The sequence below is a fragment of the Cryptomeria japonica genome, chromosome 9 (assembly GCF_030272615.1).
Source record: "Cryptomeria japonica chromosome 9, Sugi_1.0, whole genome shotgun sequence".
Taxonomy (NCBI): domain Eukaryota; kingdom Viridiplantae; phylum Streptophyta; class Pinopsida; order Cupressales; family Cupressaceae; genus Cryptomeria; species Cryptomeria japonica.
The window spans coordinates 245,212,348-245,227,677 of NC_081413.1; positions in this window are offsets into that span (position 1 = coordinate 245,212,348).

The window sequence follows — 15,330 nt, forward strand, 5'->3', positions numbered from 1 at the left end:
AACTGCTATTAATCTTCTCTGGTTATCTTCTCCCCCTGTCATTAGTCTTCTCCCCCTTTCACAACAATGTCAAAAGTAAGACTGAACCATGATTACTTCACCTGTGAAGTAATTTTCTTGCAGATAAAACATATACAAATGTATCATCTTAGTCTCGGTCAGAGCATCTTGTCTTCATTCACTCTTTGTTGCACAACTTTAGACTACCTTCTAAAGTGTGTAAATCAGCATCAACTCACAAATAGTATTTTGTAGAGTCATAGAATTGATGCTTTCATCGAACTCTGTCAGTAAGTACTAGATAGGGGTAGCACCCCTAACTTACTTCTGAGATACTCAAAAGTGTCCCTTGGCAGTGGCTTTGTGAAGATGTCACCTATTTGTTCCTTTGTGCTAACATATTCCAACACAACTTTCTTTTCTTGAACTTCTTCTCTTAGATAATGATACTTTATACAAATATGCTTTGTCTTAGAGTGCATTACCGGATTCTTTGATATGTTAATAGTACTTGTAATCACAAAATATAGTTACTGGCTCGGTAACTATCTCATTCATACCTTCCAACAGTTGTTTGATCCGTACTATATTGGTACAATTCAATGTTGCAGCGACATATTCAGTTTCAGTTGTTGACTGTGAAATGCATCCTTATTTCTTGCTAAGCCAACTCAATAGTCTTTCTCCCAAAAAGAAAGCTCCACCGCTTGTGCTTTTCCTGTCATCAATATTTCCAACCCGATCAGCATGAGTATAGACTTTTAAGTCAAAATCATTCCTCTTTTTATATAGTAAACCATAAACTTCAGTACCTCTCAAGTATCTAAAAATTCTCTTGACTGTTGTCATGTGGGTTTCTTTGGGATCTATAGAAAATCTTGCAGCTATACCTACTGCATGTGTTATATCAGGCCTACTGTGAACTACATATTGCAACTTTCCAATCATAGATCGGTAAAGTGTCTCATCAACAAATGCAGATTCATCACTCTTTGATAGTTTATAGTTAGTAGTCATAGGAGTACTTACAGGTTTAGAATCCTCCATTCCAAATTTCTTCAAGATTTCCTTTATATACTTGGATTGAGTAATGAAAATCCCATTTTTCATTTGTAATATTTGTAAACCTATAAATACTTTATTTCACCGATTAATGACATATAAAATTCTTTGCACATTTCATTTCCAAAGTTCTTACATAAAGAATCAACCTCGATAGCCTTTACTGATATGCAACTATGACTATAAATCATTCAAACTCATAAACAGATACACTTAAGACATCATAACATATTTAACACCAGATTTAACGTGGAAACCCAAGTAGGGAAAAACCATTGTGGGATTTCGGACCCACTAAGAAATATACCCTTCTAGAGTATGCTCGGTTAAAAGCCAATCCAATTACAGATTACATAAACACATTGCTAGATGTGACCCAGTTAAGGGATTTCCCTCAGACTTGTTAGAGTCTTACACTTTGTTAGAAGTGACCTTGTCAAAGGATTTCAAACACTCATTCAGAATGTTACCTTGCTAGAGGATTTACAAATAAGATTGTTAGGTCCACTCGGTTAAGAGATTTATTGTCACTTGTAAAATAAATAACAGTATAAAATATATCTGCAACTTTACATCTGAAATGCTAAAGCAGATTCTATGTTCTCAAAATAATCTTGTCTTAAGACTTATCTTGCTCCTTGTTGGGCTTCTCAATCTATTCTTTAATCAGATATTCAATCTTCTGTGCTCAATGATCACTGTTGTAGTATCACTTTTCTTCTATTTGCCCACATACATTGTTCATCAATAATTTCTTATTTATAAACAGTTCTCAACCACTTAATCTCCTTGATCACATTTCCCATGATCAATCTTATCCATCAGATCTTCAGACGTGACTAGGTTCATTGAATCCTTCAATCTGAAAATGTTTTACCTCACCTTGGAACTTGTGCTAGGTTGTGACTGCTCAATCTGCGTTGTAGATCTATCTCTTGTATTTTCGTTGTCGTAGATCCTCAACAAAACTTTTTGCACGACATACCAATCATCCATACATCTCCAGCTCATCGGCATCTTTCATTTAATAATGTTTTTATCCATCCAATGCATTTTGTTGTTACTCAGTTGTTACTCGGTAAATACTGAACTTTTGCTCGGTAGACATTCTGTCTTCTTTAACCGATATCAATAACCTTAGGGTTTACCGACTAGCTTCATGCTCAGTAACATAGAACAATATCAAACCTTTACTTATTCTATAGCTTGAAATCTTTTCTCCTTCTTGTTCAGTCTTCGAATACTCATATATAGGATATCAAAACAATCAAAACAACAAGATCTCATCACTGTCTAACTCGGTAATAGTTGCCCATTGAATAACTTATTATTCCCCTTTATTTTCATTCTTTCATTCTGTGTCACTTACTGATATCTTTATACTTATCAAAACATACTCATTAAGATATGGCAACATCATACTGAATCAGAAAATCAATTGCTTGACATCAATGACAAAATAATATTATTGAGACAGTAATCATCCTTTCACAGTTATATCAACAGTCTCCAACAACCTTCTCAATATCCTCATACCAACAATCTACTAAAATGCCAACAATCTCCCTTTGTGAAAATGCTAATAATCTCCCCCTTTGGCATTGATGGCAAAACCAACTTTAATGGCAATACCATCTTGATTTATTTCAATTGATTCAGATTCGAATTGTTGTTTTAAACTTCTCCAGTGATTTTCTGGAATTCTCCCCCAGTCATTAGTCTTCTCCCAATTCTGCTATTAGATTCTTACAAATTAGTCTTCTCCCCCTTTGACAACAATGCCAAAAAATTTTAAAAAAACTAATTCATGATTTCTTCTACTGTGAAGTAATTTTCATGCAAACTTTAGGCAACCTCCTAAAGTGTGTAAAGCAGCATCAACTCATAAATAGTTGTCCTGTAGATTCATAAAATTGATGCTTTCACTGAATTCTATCAGTGAGTACTAGATAGGGGTAGGACCCCTAACTTACTTCTGAGATACTCAAAAGTGTCCCTTGGCAGTGGTTTTGTGAAGATGTCTGCTATTTGTTCCTCATGCTAATATATTCTAGCACAACTTTCTTCTCTTGAACTTCTTCTCTAAGATAATGATACTTTATAGAGATATGCTTTGTCTTAGAGTGCATTACCAGATTCTTTGAAATGTTAATGGCACTACTATTATCACAGAATATAGTTACTGGCTTGGTAACTTTCTCATTCATACCTTCTAACATTTGTTTGATCCATGCTATATTGGTACAATTCAATGCTGCAGCGACATATTCAGCTTCAGCTGTTGACTGTGAAATGCATCCTTGTTTCTTGCTAAGCTAGCTTACTAGTCTATTTCCCAGAAAGAAAGCTCCACTGCTTGTGTTTTTCCTATCATCAATGTTTCCTGCCCAATCAGCATCAGTAGAGACTTTTAAGTCAAAAGCATTCCTTTTTTGATATACTAAGCCATAATCTTTAGTGCCTCTCAAGTATCTGAAAATCCTCTTGATTGCTGATATATGGGTTTCTTTGGGATCTGCAGAAAATCTTGCAACTATACTTACTACATGTGCTATATCCGACCTGCTATGAACTACATATTGCAACTTTCCAATCATAGATCGGTAAAGTGTTTCATCAACAGATGTTGATTCATCATTTTTTGATAGTTTAAAATTGGTAGTCATAGGAGTACTTACAGGTTTAGAATCCTCCATTCCAAATTTCTTCAAGATTTCCTTTATATAATTGGATTGAGTAATGAAAATCTTATTTTTCATTTGCAGTATTTGTAAACCTATAAAATACTTTATTTCACCGATTAATGACATCTCAAATTCTTTGCACATTTCATTTCCAAATTTCTTACATAAAGAATCATTTCCACAAAAAATAATGTCATCAACAAATATGGTTGAAAGCAGTATTCCAATGTCCTCATCATTCTTCATATACATGTTGGTGTTTTCACTAGTCCTTATAAATCCAATCATGATTAAGTAAGAATGCAGTCTTTCATACCATGCTCTGGGTGCTTGCTTTCGACCATATAATGCTTTGTTCAGCTTACATACCTGATCTTTATTCTTGTCTTCAATAAATCCTTCAGGCTGTTCAATATAAACTTATTCTTCTAGTATACCATTCAAAAATGCATATTTAACATCCATTTGATATACCTTGAATTTTTGTAAGCAGCATATGCCAACAATGTTCTTACTCCTTCAAGTCTTGCCATAGGTGCAAAAGTCTCACCATAATCTATTCCTTCTTCTTGAGCATAACCTTTGCAAACTAGTCTTGCTTTATTCTGAATGACCTCTCCTTTTTCATTTAGCTTGTTTATAAAAATCCACTTTGTACCAATTACATTTTTCTCTTTTGGTCTTGGGACCACTGTCCATGTTTCATTCTTCTTGATTTGTTCAATCTCTTCTGTCATAGAATTTATCCAATCTTCATTACTAAATGCCTCTTTTACTGTTCTCGGTTCAAATTCAGATATCAGACATGTGTTTTGTCTCAGTTTGATCCTTGTCATTACTGGACCATCCTTATCTAATATAATTTGACTTGATACATGATTTCTTTTGACATACTTGGCTAATATAGGCTCAGTAGGCTCTATTTGATCTTCTTCATCACTCGGTAACTGAGTATTTTCTTCATTTTCTTCATCAACTTTCTCGATAGGACTTCTCGGTTGAACATATACAAACTCTTCATAATCTTCTGGTTCTTTGGAATTTCCTTCATAATTTCTTTCTGCAAATTCATCAATTTTCACATTTGCACTTTCCACTATTTTGTTAGATGATTTGATCAGACATTTAAATGCTTTACTTCTAGAAGAATAGCTAAGAAATGTTTCTTCCTCACTTTTCTGATCAAACTTTCCATTTCTGTCATCTTTGTGAACATAACATCTACTTCCAAATATTTTAAAATAACTTACCTTAGGTTTCTTGTCATACCAGATTTCATACGGTGTCTTCAAAGTTCCTTTCTTTAGTTGTACTCGGTTCAGAGTGTAAACTGTAGTGCTGATTGCTTCTCTCCAAAATGTTTGTGGTACCCTCTTTTATATCATCAGGGTTCTGGCACAATCTACAATTGATCTGTTTCTTCTTTCAGCTATCCCATTTTGCAGAGGTGTTCTCGGTGCAGACACTTGTCTCTTTATACCATGATCATTGCAAAATAGGTTAAATTCATCATAAATGAATTCTCCTCCTCTATCAGATCTTAAACATTTCAACTGTTTTCCTATTTCTTTTTCAACTCTAGCCTTATATCATTTGAACATTTGAAATGCTTCTGATTTCTCTTTTAAAAACATAACTAACATCATCCTTAAGTAATCATCCACAAATAATATGAAGTATTTATCTCCATAATAACTTTGAATTTTCATAAGACCACAAAGATCAGTGTGCACAAGATCTAAGATTACTTTAGAGGTGTAGGACTTACTTGTAAAACTTGACTTTGTCATCTTACCCATCTGGCATCCTCGGCATATTGTATTCTCAGGTTTTTCCAAGCTCGGTAGACCTCTTACTCGGTGCTTCTTACTTATTTTGATCAGGTTATCAAAATTTACATGACAAAACCTTTTATGCCATAACTAGGTATCTTCTATTTTAGCATACAGACAACTGTTCCAAGTTAAGTCAAGGTGAAATGTATTACCTTTTGTTTGTGTCTTGGTAGCAGCCAGCTTTCCATGTTTGTCATGAACTTTTAAACTTCCTTTCTGAAATTCTATTTGGTATCCTGTATTGTTTAGTTGTGCTACACTCAACAAATTGTATTTCAAACTTTCAACCCAGTATACATCATCACATTTAGCATTGTCAAGAAGTTTTATGGAACCTTTACCTTTCACCAGACATGGTGCATCATTACCAAATCTTACATAGCCTCCATCATAATCTTTTAGTTTAATAAACTTGTGTTTATCATGTGATGTGAGCATCCACCATCTATGATCCAGGAATCATTTTTATTTATGTGAGATATTAGGGATTTTTCCTCATACCTTTCTTCATCTGATCCATCTTTGATAGTCACATAAACAACTTCCTCAGTCTCAATCCCATCAGATTTGTCATCATTGGATTCCTCATCAGCTACTAGACATGTCTTTCTATCTCTCCTTTTGAAGTCTCGGTGTCCTCTGTATTGATTGTCTTTCTGTCTATCATCTCGGTATTCTCTCTTTTCACTAGATTCTCTGTCAGGACAGTTAGAAGCCATATGTCCTATTCCATCACAGTTAAAACATTTTAAAGGTAACTTTCCTTTGTACTTACCTTTGCCTCTTGGCAACCTTCTGGCTAATAGAGCTTCAAACTCTTCTTGTTTTCTGATTTCCTCATATAGTTTGTGTACCTCTTCCATGTTTTTGTGAAACCTCTCACTTGCTCCACTGTGATTTCCTTCATTATACTTATACATTCTATCATTGTAATCATCAGATTCACTAAGATGAAAAGAACTGAATGCAGATTCAACTTTATTTACTGAAGACCCACTGTTATCAAAATTACTTAATTCAAATGCATGTAGCTTACTGATAGTAGCATCCAAGGATACTAGCATGTTTGGTACAGACCTTAATTCATTGATTGCAAAAACTCGAATGGCATAGGCAAGTAGAAGTGTTCTAAGCAACTTACTTGTTACACCCTTTTCTTCAATAGTTCCTCCTGCTCCTTTGATTTGATTGACAGCTTCCTTTAACCTTGTACTATATTGGGTTATGTTCTCACCTTCATTCATTCTCATGGATTCAAGTTGACCTCTTAGACTATCTACTTTTTCTCTCTGAACATGTTCATCACCACCATACACAGATATGAACTTGTTCCACATCGCTTTGGCATCATTGCAGCCTTCTAGATCATTAAACTCTGAGTCGGTTAATGTTGATGTTATTTCAATCATAGCTTAAATATGTTCTTTCTTTGCCTTTATCTCTTCCATTGTCATCGAGTAGGTGCTAGGTGCAATGTAATCATTTTCTAGATAATATGTTGCATATTCTCCAATTCCTAATAAGTGCAGCTTCATCCTTTTCTGCCATGTGGAGAAACTTGATTTGTTCATCTTTGGTGCATCCCTTTTATACATCTTCGGATCTTGCCTCAAGTACCTTTAAACTTTTCTTTTGGATTCCAAAGCTTTGATACCAATTGTTAATAAGATGAGAGGGGGGGGGTGAATCATAAAAACTCACAATGCAATAAATTCATCAGATTCAACCTCGGTAGCCTTTACTGATATGCAACTATGACTATAAATCATTCAAACTCATAACCAAATACACTTAAGACATCATAAAATATTTAACACCAAATTTAACATGGAAACCCAAATAGGGAAAAACCACTGTGGGATTTCGGACCCACTAAGAAATATACCCTTCTAGAGTATGCTTGGTTAAAAGCCAATCCAGTTACAGATTATATAAACACATTGCTAGATGTGACCCGGTTAAGGGATTTCCCTCAGACTTGTTAGAGTCTTACATTTTGTTAGAAGTGACCTTGTCAAAGGATTTCAAACACTCATTCAGAATGTTACCTTGCTAGAGGATTTACAAATAAGACTGTTAGGTCCACTCGGTTAAGAGATTTCCTGTCACTTGTAAAATAAATAACAGTATAAAATATATCTGCAACTTTACATCTGAAATGCTAAAGCAGATTCTATGTGCTCAAAATAATCTTGTCTTAAGACTTATATTGCTCCTTGTTGGGCTTCTCAATATGTTCTTTAATCAGATATTCAATCTTATGTGCTCGGTGATCACTGTTGTAGTATCACTTTTCTTCTATTTGCCTGCATACATTGTTCATCAACAATTTCTTATTTATAAACAGTTCTCAACCTCTTAATCTCCTTGATCACATTTCCCATGATCAATCTTAGCCATCAGATCTTCAGACGTGACTAGGTTCATTGAATCCTTTGATCTGAAAACATTTTACTCGCCTTGGAACTTGTAGACTTCCCTTGGAACTTGTTCTAGGTTGTGATCACTCAATCTGTGTTGTAGATCTATCTCTTGTATTTTCGTTGTCGTAGATCCTCAACAAAACTTTTTGCATGACATACCAATCATCCATACATCTCCAGCTCATCGGCATCTTTCATTTAATAATGTTTTTATCTATCCAATGCATTTTGTTGTTACTCGGTTGTTACTCGGTAAATACTTAACTTTTACTCGGTAGACATTCTGTCTTCTTTAACTGATATCGATAACCTTAGGGTTTACTGACTAGCTTCATGCTTGGTAACATAGAACAATATCAAACCTTTACTTATTCTATAGCTTGAAATCTTTTCTCCTTCTTGTTCAGTCTTCGAATACTCATATATAGGATATCAAAACAATCAAAACAACAAGATCTCATCACTGTCTAACTCAGTAATAGTTGCCCATTGAATAACTTATTATTCCCCTTTATTTTCATTCTTTCATTCTGTGTCACTTACCGACATCTTTATACTTATCAAAACATACTCATTAAGATATGGCAACATCATACTGAATCAGAAAATCAATTGCTTGACATCAATGACAAAATAATATTATTGAGACAGTAATCATCCTTTCACGATTATATCAACAGTCTCCAACAACCTTCTCAATATCCTCATACCAACAATCTACTGAAATGCCAACAATCTCCCTTTGTGAAAATGCTAACACATCTTGGTGTGGCTTTTTTCCAACACCAACACCCCCCCTTAAGCTACACCTCTTGTGTGCTTGGGGCTCCTAGTCTGGACCTGGCTTTGATACCATGTTGACATGGACCAGCTAGGACTCAAACCTAGGACCTTCCATACACTATTGGAGTGCTCTACCACTGATCTATTGGCCCCTCTTGGACCAGTCCATTGTCGGTCTAGGTGTGGCTTATTTCCAACACCAATACACCCCCCTCCCCCTTAAGCCACACCTCTCAAGTGCTTGGGGCTCCTATCCTGGACCTGGGTTTGATACCATGTTGAGACATGGACCAGCTAGGACTCAAACCTAAGACCTTCCATACATTGTTGGAGTTCTCTACCACTGAGTTACTGGCCCCTCTTGGAGCAGTCCATCATCGGTCTGGGTGTGGCTTATTTCCAACACCAACACCCCCCCTTAAGCCACACCTCTTGTGTGCTTGGGGCTCCTAGCCTAGACCTGACTCTGATACCATGTTAAGACATGGACTAGCTAGGACACAAACCTGGGACCTTCCATACACTACTGGAGTGCTCTACCACTGATCTATTGGCCCCTCTTGGACCAGTCCATCATCGGTCTGGGTGTGGCTTATTTCCAACACCAACAATCCTACCTAAAAAACCAACCAAGAGCTTCCATAAGCTCAAAATTTTTCTTAATGATGCTTTTGTTGATTCCTTCGATCTCCTCCAAGATTCTCCTTGTGTCACTTGTCTCTTGGTTCCTAATCCTAGTTCTGGAAGACAATCCTATAGAAACCTGCATTTCCAATCCTTGCAGATTCTTTTCTAAATTCTTCTTTTTGGATTTAATGGTTGATGGTGGAATACTACTGAACGGATGGGTTATATGAATAGTGATTGTTTCATTAACTTTTTTGAGACCATCGTCGTTGTTATTCATGGCTTCTTTATTGATATCCACAAAAGCCCGAGATTGTCTTTTAACTCTTCCATACCCTTCTCCGTCTTGGCAATCTTGGCTTCATGTTCAGTTTTCATAATCTTCACATCTTCAGTCAAGTTGTGAGTCATTTTCAGTAGCCTATCAGTTTTATCTGGCATGGGATTCTAGGTGAATGTGTTAATGATGTCTTTTATGCCCTGATTGAGGAGAAGAACTTCACTAATAACCCAATGGAAATTTAATATTATTAATATTAAAATTATAAGATTATTATTTTTTATTATTTTAATTACTAATATATTATATTGTTGAATTTTTATATTATTATCAATATGAATACTTTAATTATTGGAATATTTTTATTTTAAATATTATATTACTATTTTATAATTTTTTATGAGTATATTAATAATGTTTTATATTATATTATGTTATTATTCTATTATTGTTTTAATCTTGTTATGCTATCAAAATTTATAGTATTAAATTATGTGAGCATAATGTTAACCTAACCAAGAGTTATTAATAAATTAATTTAAAAGTAAAAGATTTGTTACCTTGTAATGGTAACTACTAAGATTTTCAAAATTAATTAATAATCAATTAATTAGCATCAGGCAAAATTTATTTGTCAATGTAGATATTTGTAACATATGTCAAATAAAAAATTCATAGATATAATTGGTAGAAAAGAAATTGAATTATAAGAATTAATGAAAATTGGGTGCAACAATTACAATAATATTAACTTAATGACAAATACTAATAAATAGATGATCAAACATATTGAAAGTTATTACTAATCCTGACCATGCTAGAGAAAGATTTGTTGAAAATATCTTGTATCTTTATCCCCTCTTTCCCCTTGCAGCATGTAGTAATAGTTTAACTTTGGTAGGTGAGCTTGAATTTTAAAATGAGCTTGATTTTTTTTTTGTGGGGGGGGGGCTAAGATGTTGTGTGCATCTATATGTGTTTAGAAAGAAAGTAGTTTTTTATCAAAGAAAATGAATGTTTCAGCAGCAACAAATTTTGTGAAGAAGAACAAAGAAGTGTATACAAAGTAACAGTTGTGTGCAACTCTAGATAAATTAGTGGTAGTGATCAACTATAAATAGTTGCAAAAATCAACTGTAGCAACAATTCTAGATAGTTATAAAAAATTATTTTGTAATCTAAAATTGAAATATTTATAAATATCTTTATTTTTTGTGGTAAGTGCTATCAAGGGTAGCTGCCTCAGTTCAACTAAAAAAGAACATATTTGTGTGGGATGAAGCTATCCGTAATACTAAATTCAAACATCGTAGAAACTTGTAAGAAGAAAATAGATCCTCATTTTCATCATGGAAAGCCTTAAAATCCTTCATGTTATTTTGATTTATTATTTTCATGAAGAGTCCCCATCTTTAGTTCCACCGTTTAGCATTATTTATTATTTTCATAATGATGCAATCTTGGTGACAACAGCAAGACCTCTCTTAAATACACTTGGATGCTCCTGCATCAATACTATAATCCTTGTAGTTCATGGATTATATTTATTTGAGTAAGATAATCCTTGTAACCACAACATCTAACAAAAGCATAGCTTTGATTATGCAATGAATTATTTATATTCTCTACTCTAAAGCTTCAATCTTACAAATCACAAGAAGTATTTAAGATCGCACCTCACATGTGATTAATACAACCCTAATTTTTTTATAATTTTCCTTAATAGATTGTTAGATAGACTGTGGATGATAAATAAGATGATTGTCTACAATATTCTTAGAAATCATTGGAAAACTTCATGAAAATTATTCACCTTGCTCCTTCAAAATACTTTGGTTAGAATGTATTTTAGTAATGATGAAAATTGAACAATGTTCTATGAATGGTCTCTAATAGGGGACTAGTATCTCTTGTAACTCATTACTCTTTATCATCATTATTGTATGCGGATGTATACACATGTAAATTATTGGACATGGCTTAAAAAGATGAGATAGATTATTATGTCATATTATAATTTTGTTTGATTAACAATTAACAAGATTTAATTATAATTATGATTATGTTGCACAAGAAAGTAAGTATGCCAATAGGAGTAAGGAGAAACATCTATACCAAATTAATACCTCCTCAAGAAGCTATTAGTCTAACCTCTTATCAACCCAAAAATATTACAGTTGTTTCTTTGGGGTGATTAAAATTAGGATGCTTAATATGATGAGTGAAGTGTAAATGTGGTTTTGGGGTATTTAATTGAGAGTCATGTGAGGTGTAAGTGGGAGTTAGGTTTGGAAATAGTTTTTTAGGTTTGGAACTCGGATGGATCCTTGAATGGGTCCTTAAAGAGAGTTGTTTGGTCAATATCCTTGGTTTGAGTGCAAAAGTAGACCCCTAGGTTCTATACCTTTGAGTTAGGGACAAAATGGGTATACATTAATGCCCCTAGGACATGGTTTAACTCCTCAAAAGTACCAATAATTGAGAGTGATCATGAGTGTCCAAGTGCATGTCCCCGAGTATGTGCACAAAGATGGTGGTCAGAAAAGTGGACACCACCCAAAAAAAACATGGAAAAACAAGCAGTGCGTACGCGGTTCTAAAATTTAAATTCACCGCGTACGTGCTTAGGTTTGTTGTTCCCGAGCCTAGAGAAGGTAGTGCGTACACGCTGCTTTTAGGAAAATGAGTGCGTACAAGCTATGCCTAGGAAAATGAGCGCGTACGCACTAATAATCCTAAGATAACCGTATACGCATACACGGTGCCTATCAAAAAAAGTTTTTAAAAAAAACTGGGTCTTATTTTCCCGTGAATACCGCATTTTTACTTTGTTTTTTCTTCATTTTCTCTCCTAAACCACAAACGGGGTGCTATATTTCTCCTCCAAACTATTGATCAAGGTTATTTTTTGTTTATTTTTGTCTTTCTTTCCCGTTTGTTCAATTTGTTTTACATTTTGAATTTAATTTCAATAATAATTATCAGGTTTTTTCATTTTTTGTTTCAAAAACTAGATTCTTCTAATCCACAACAAGAACAACCAAATGCACCTCCTGAAAACCCACAAGATACACCCCCAATTCCTCCTTTTGACTGCACACCCGAAACATAGGAGCAATTAATTAATCAGTTAGGACAAAATATGTCTAAAATCAATATCTATTGATTGTTAAATTGAAAACATCCAAACTTGAGCATCATCAATCCCTCGCCACTAGCCTAGAAACATTAGTTAGTGGTGCCATAGTTGTTTCCACACAAATTATCAAATGGGGAAGCTTTAGGGATAGGTGTCATCAATTCTATGCCGATGGGCTACCATACAAGGGAGTAAAAAACAAAAATATTAGTAAACAACAAATATTAGTAAACTTAGGGATAATATTAAAGAACTGTATGGGATTAGCGGAAACTTGGCTAATGCCCTGAAAAAACATAAAATAGTTCCTTTTCTATGCTTTATCTATTTTGGTTGGTCGTTGTTGGTATTGTGGGGCTTTTTTGCTAGTTTTTGCTAGTTGCTATGCTAGTTTTTCTGATGTATGTTCCTTTTGGTTTCTTAATGCTCTTTTTTCTTAAGGATCTTTTGTAAAGGGTTTCAGGGCCCTTTCAGAACCTATTTTTACCGTAATCAAAAACAAATATGTGCCCTTTTCGTTGATCCCAAAACTAGTTGATTCATTACCTCTTAATGCAAAGAGGTTTCTCATGCATTGGTGTACCAATGTGCAGACGAAGAATCTTTTTTGGCAGAGGTGGTGGATGGTCTTTGATGATCCACCTTGTAATAATTATGAGGTGCCATTATATTTTTTGAGAAAAGTATATTGTGAGTTTGTGCTCAATGTGTGCCCAAACTATTTTGACATGAGAGAGTTACATGGTAGAGGTGGTGGCTCTTCCCAAGATAGACCTGGAGCCCATAGGTGATTACCAGCGGAGAGTCATCGCCCCCTAGCACCCAAACCCAAGGTGCATCAGGTTGTCCCAATAGAGCTAAAAGAGTCGATGGAGCTACAGACTCTTCAGGCAGCCACAACATTGATTGTTGTCATCATCCATCATGGGATGTCGTTAGCACACCCTATTGTATTGGATGATGAGCCATTAGTTGCTCCAGGTGGCGATAGAGAGCCCATCCAGCATATGTGTGTCAGTTGCTCAGGGATATGCTTAGGGATAGATGATGCAACTGGTGCAAATGGATCCTCATCTCATTTATGTACGATTTACAGGATTAGATGTCAGGCTCGCACAGCTGAGGATTTCGCGCTGACAGATGAGTTGATGGACTTGGTGTTTGCCCATGAGTGACAGACATAGGTGTGTTGATTTGAATTCATAGCATTTTATTTATCAGTCACTTCAAATTTGTAATTACATAAATGAATTTTCATTTTTACATCAATTTAAATTGAGACAAATAATATGCATTTCAGGATGCAGCAGTTGTATCCCATACTCCTCCCCCAGTTACTATAGCTGCAACTTCAATGCCTAAGGTATAAATTTTGTAACATGTTAAAATAGAATAGTACACTTTGAATTCAAAAAAATATAAGATATACTAACTATCTTTAATGCTTGGTCCAATTTTTGGTTTGTAGGTGTTGACAAGGGACCAAATGTCCTAGATTGATGACATCACGCTCTCAGTGATCGATTTTGGCCTACAAGGTTATACGGTATCATATTTTGTACAACCCTTTTTATGTATTGTTTTGATGGAATATGCAAGTCATTTCATTTTAGATTTTTAAAATTATGTTTAATTTATTATCTGTACTAATATATCATGTTAATTTTGTTTTTTTAGGGTACCCCCTCCGCGTCTAGGGCTCGTCCTAAGAAAAATAATTCCTCAAAGATGCCAAAACGTGGGCAGAAGGTAATTGAACACATTTTTTAGATGTACAATTGTTTGAAAATATTTAAATCAAGCATTAGTTGGGGTTTGTAGATTGATTAGTGTTTTTTATCTATTTTTCATGTACAACGGCCATTGAGCTATGTGGATTTGTTGAATGCACCTAATTCGCTCGTGGATCAAGAGAGGGTGGAGGTATGTATCTCTACTTTATTTTCTTGATTTCATGATTGTATGCATGCGTACATGTGAGCTTGTGATATATTATAATCTTATAATATTTTTAATACAGGAAATATTCATACCTGTTTCATCAATGGTGAACCCTCCTCCATGCACTGGAGAAGCATCTCAAGATCTGGTACACTTTTGTTTGATATGTAAAATTAATTGTTTTTAACCTACAATACTTATACATCATATTTGACTTTACATTTTACATCATATTTGTGGAGTACACATAGAATACGGGACTTGTATCATAAGGACAATGGATATATTATAATCTTATAATATTTTTAATACAGGAAATATCCATACTTGTGTTACCTCTACTGTTGTGTCTGTATCAGATTTGACTTTACATTTTACATCATATTTGTGGAGTACACACAGAATACGGGACTTGTATCATATTTGTATGCACACGTACATGTGAACTTGTGATATATTATAATCTTATAATATTTTTAATACAGGAAATATCCATACCTATTTCATCAATGGTGAACCCTCCTCCGTGCACTGGAGAAGCATCTCAGGATCCGGT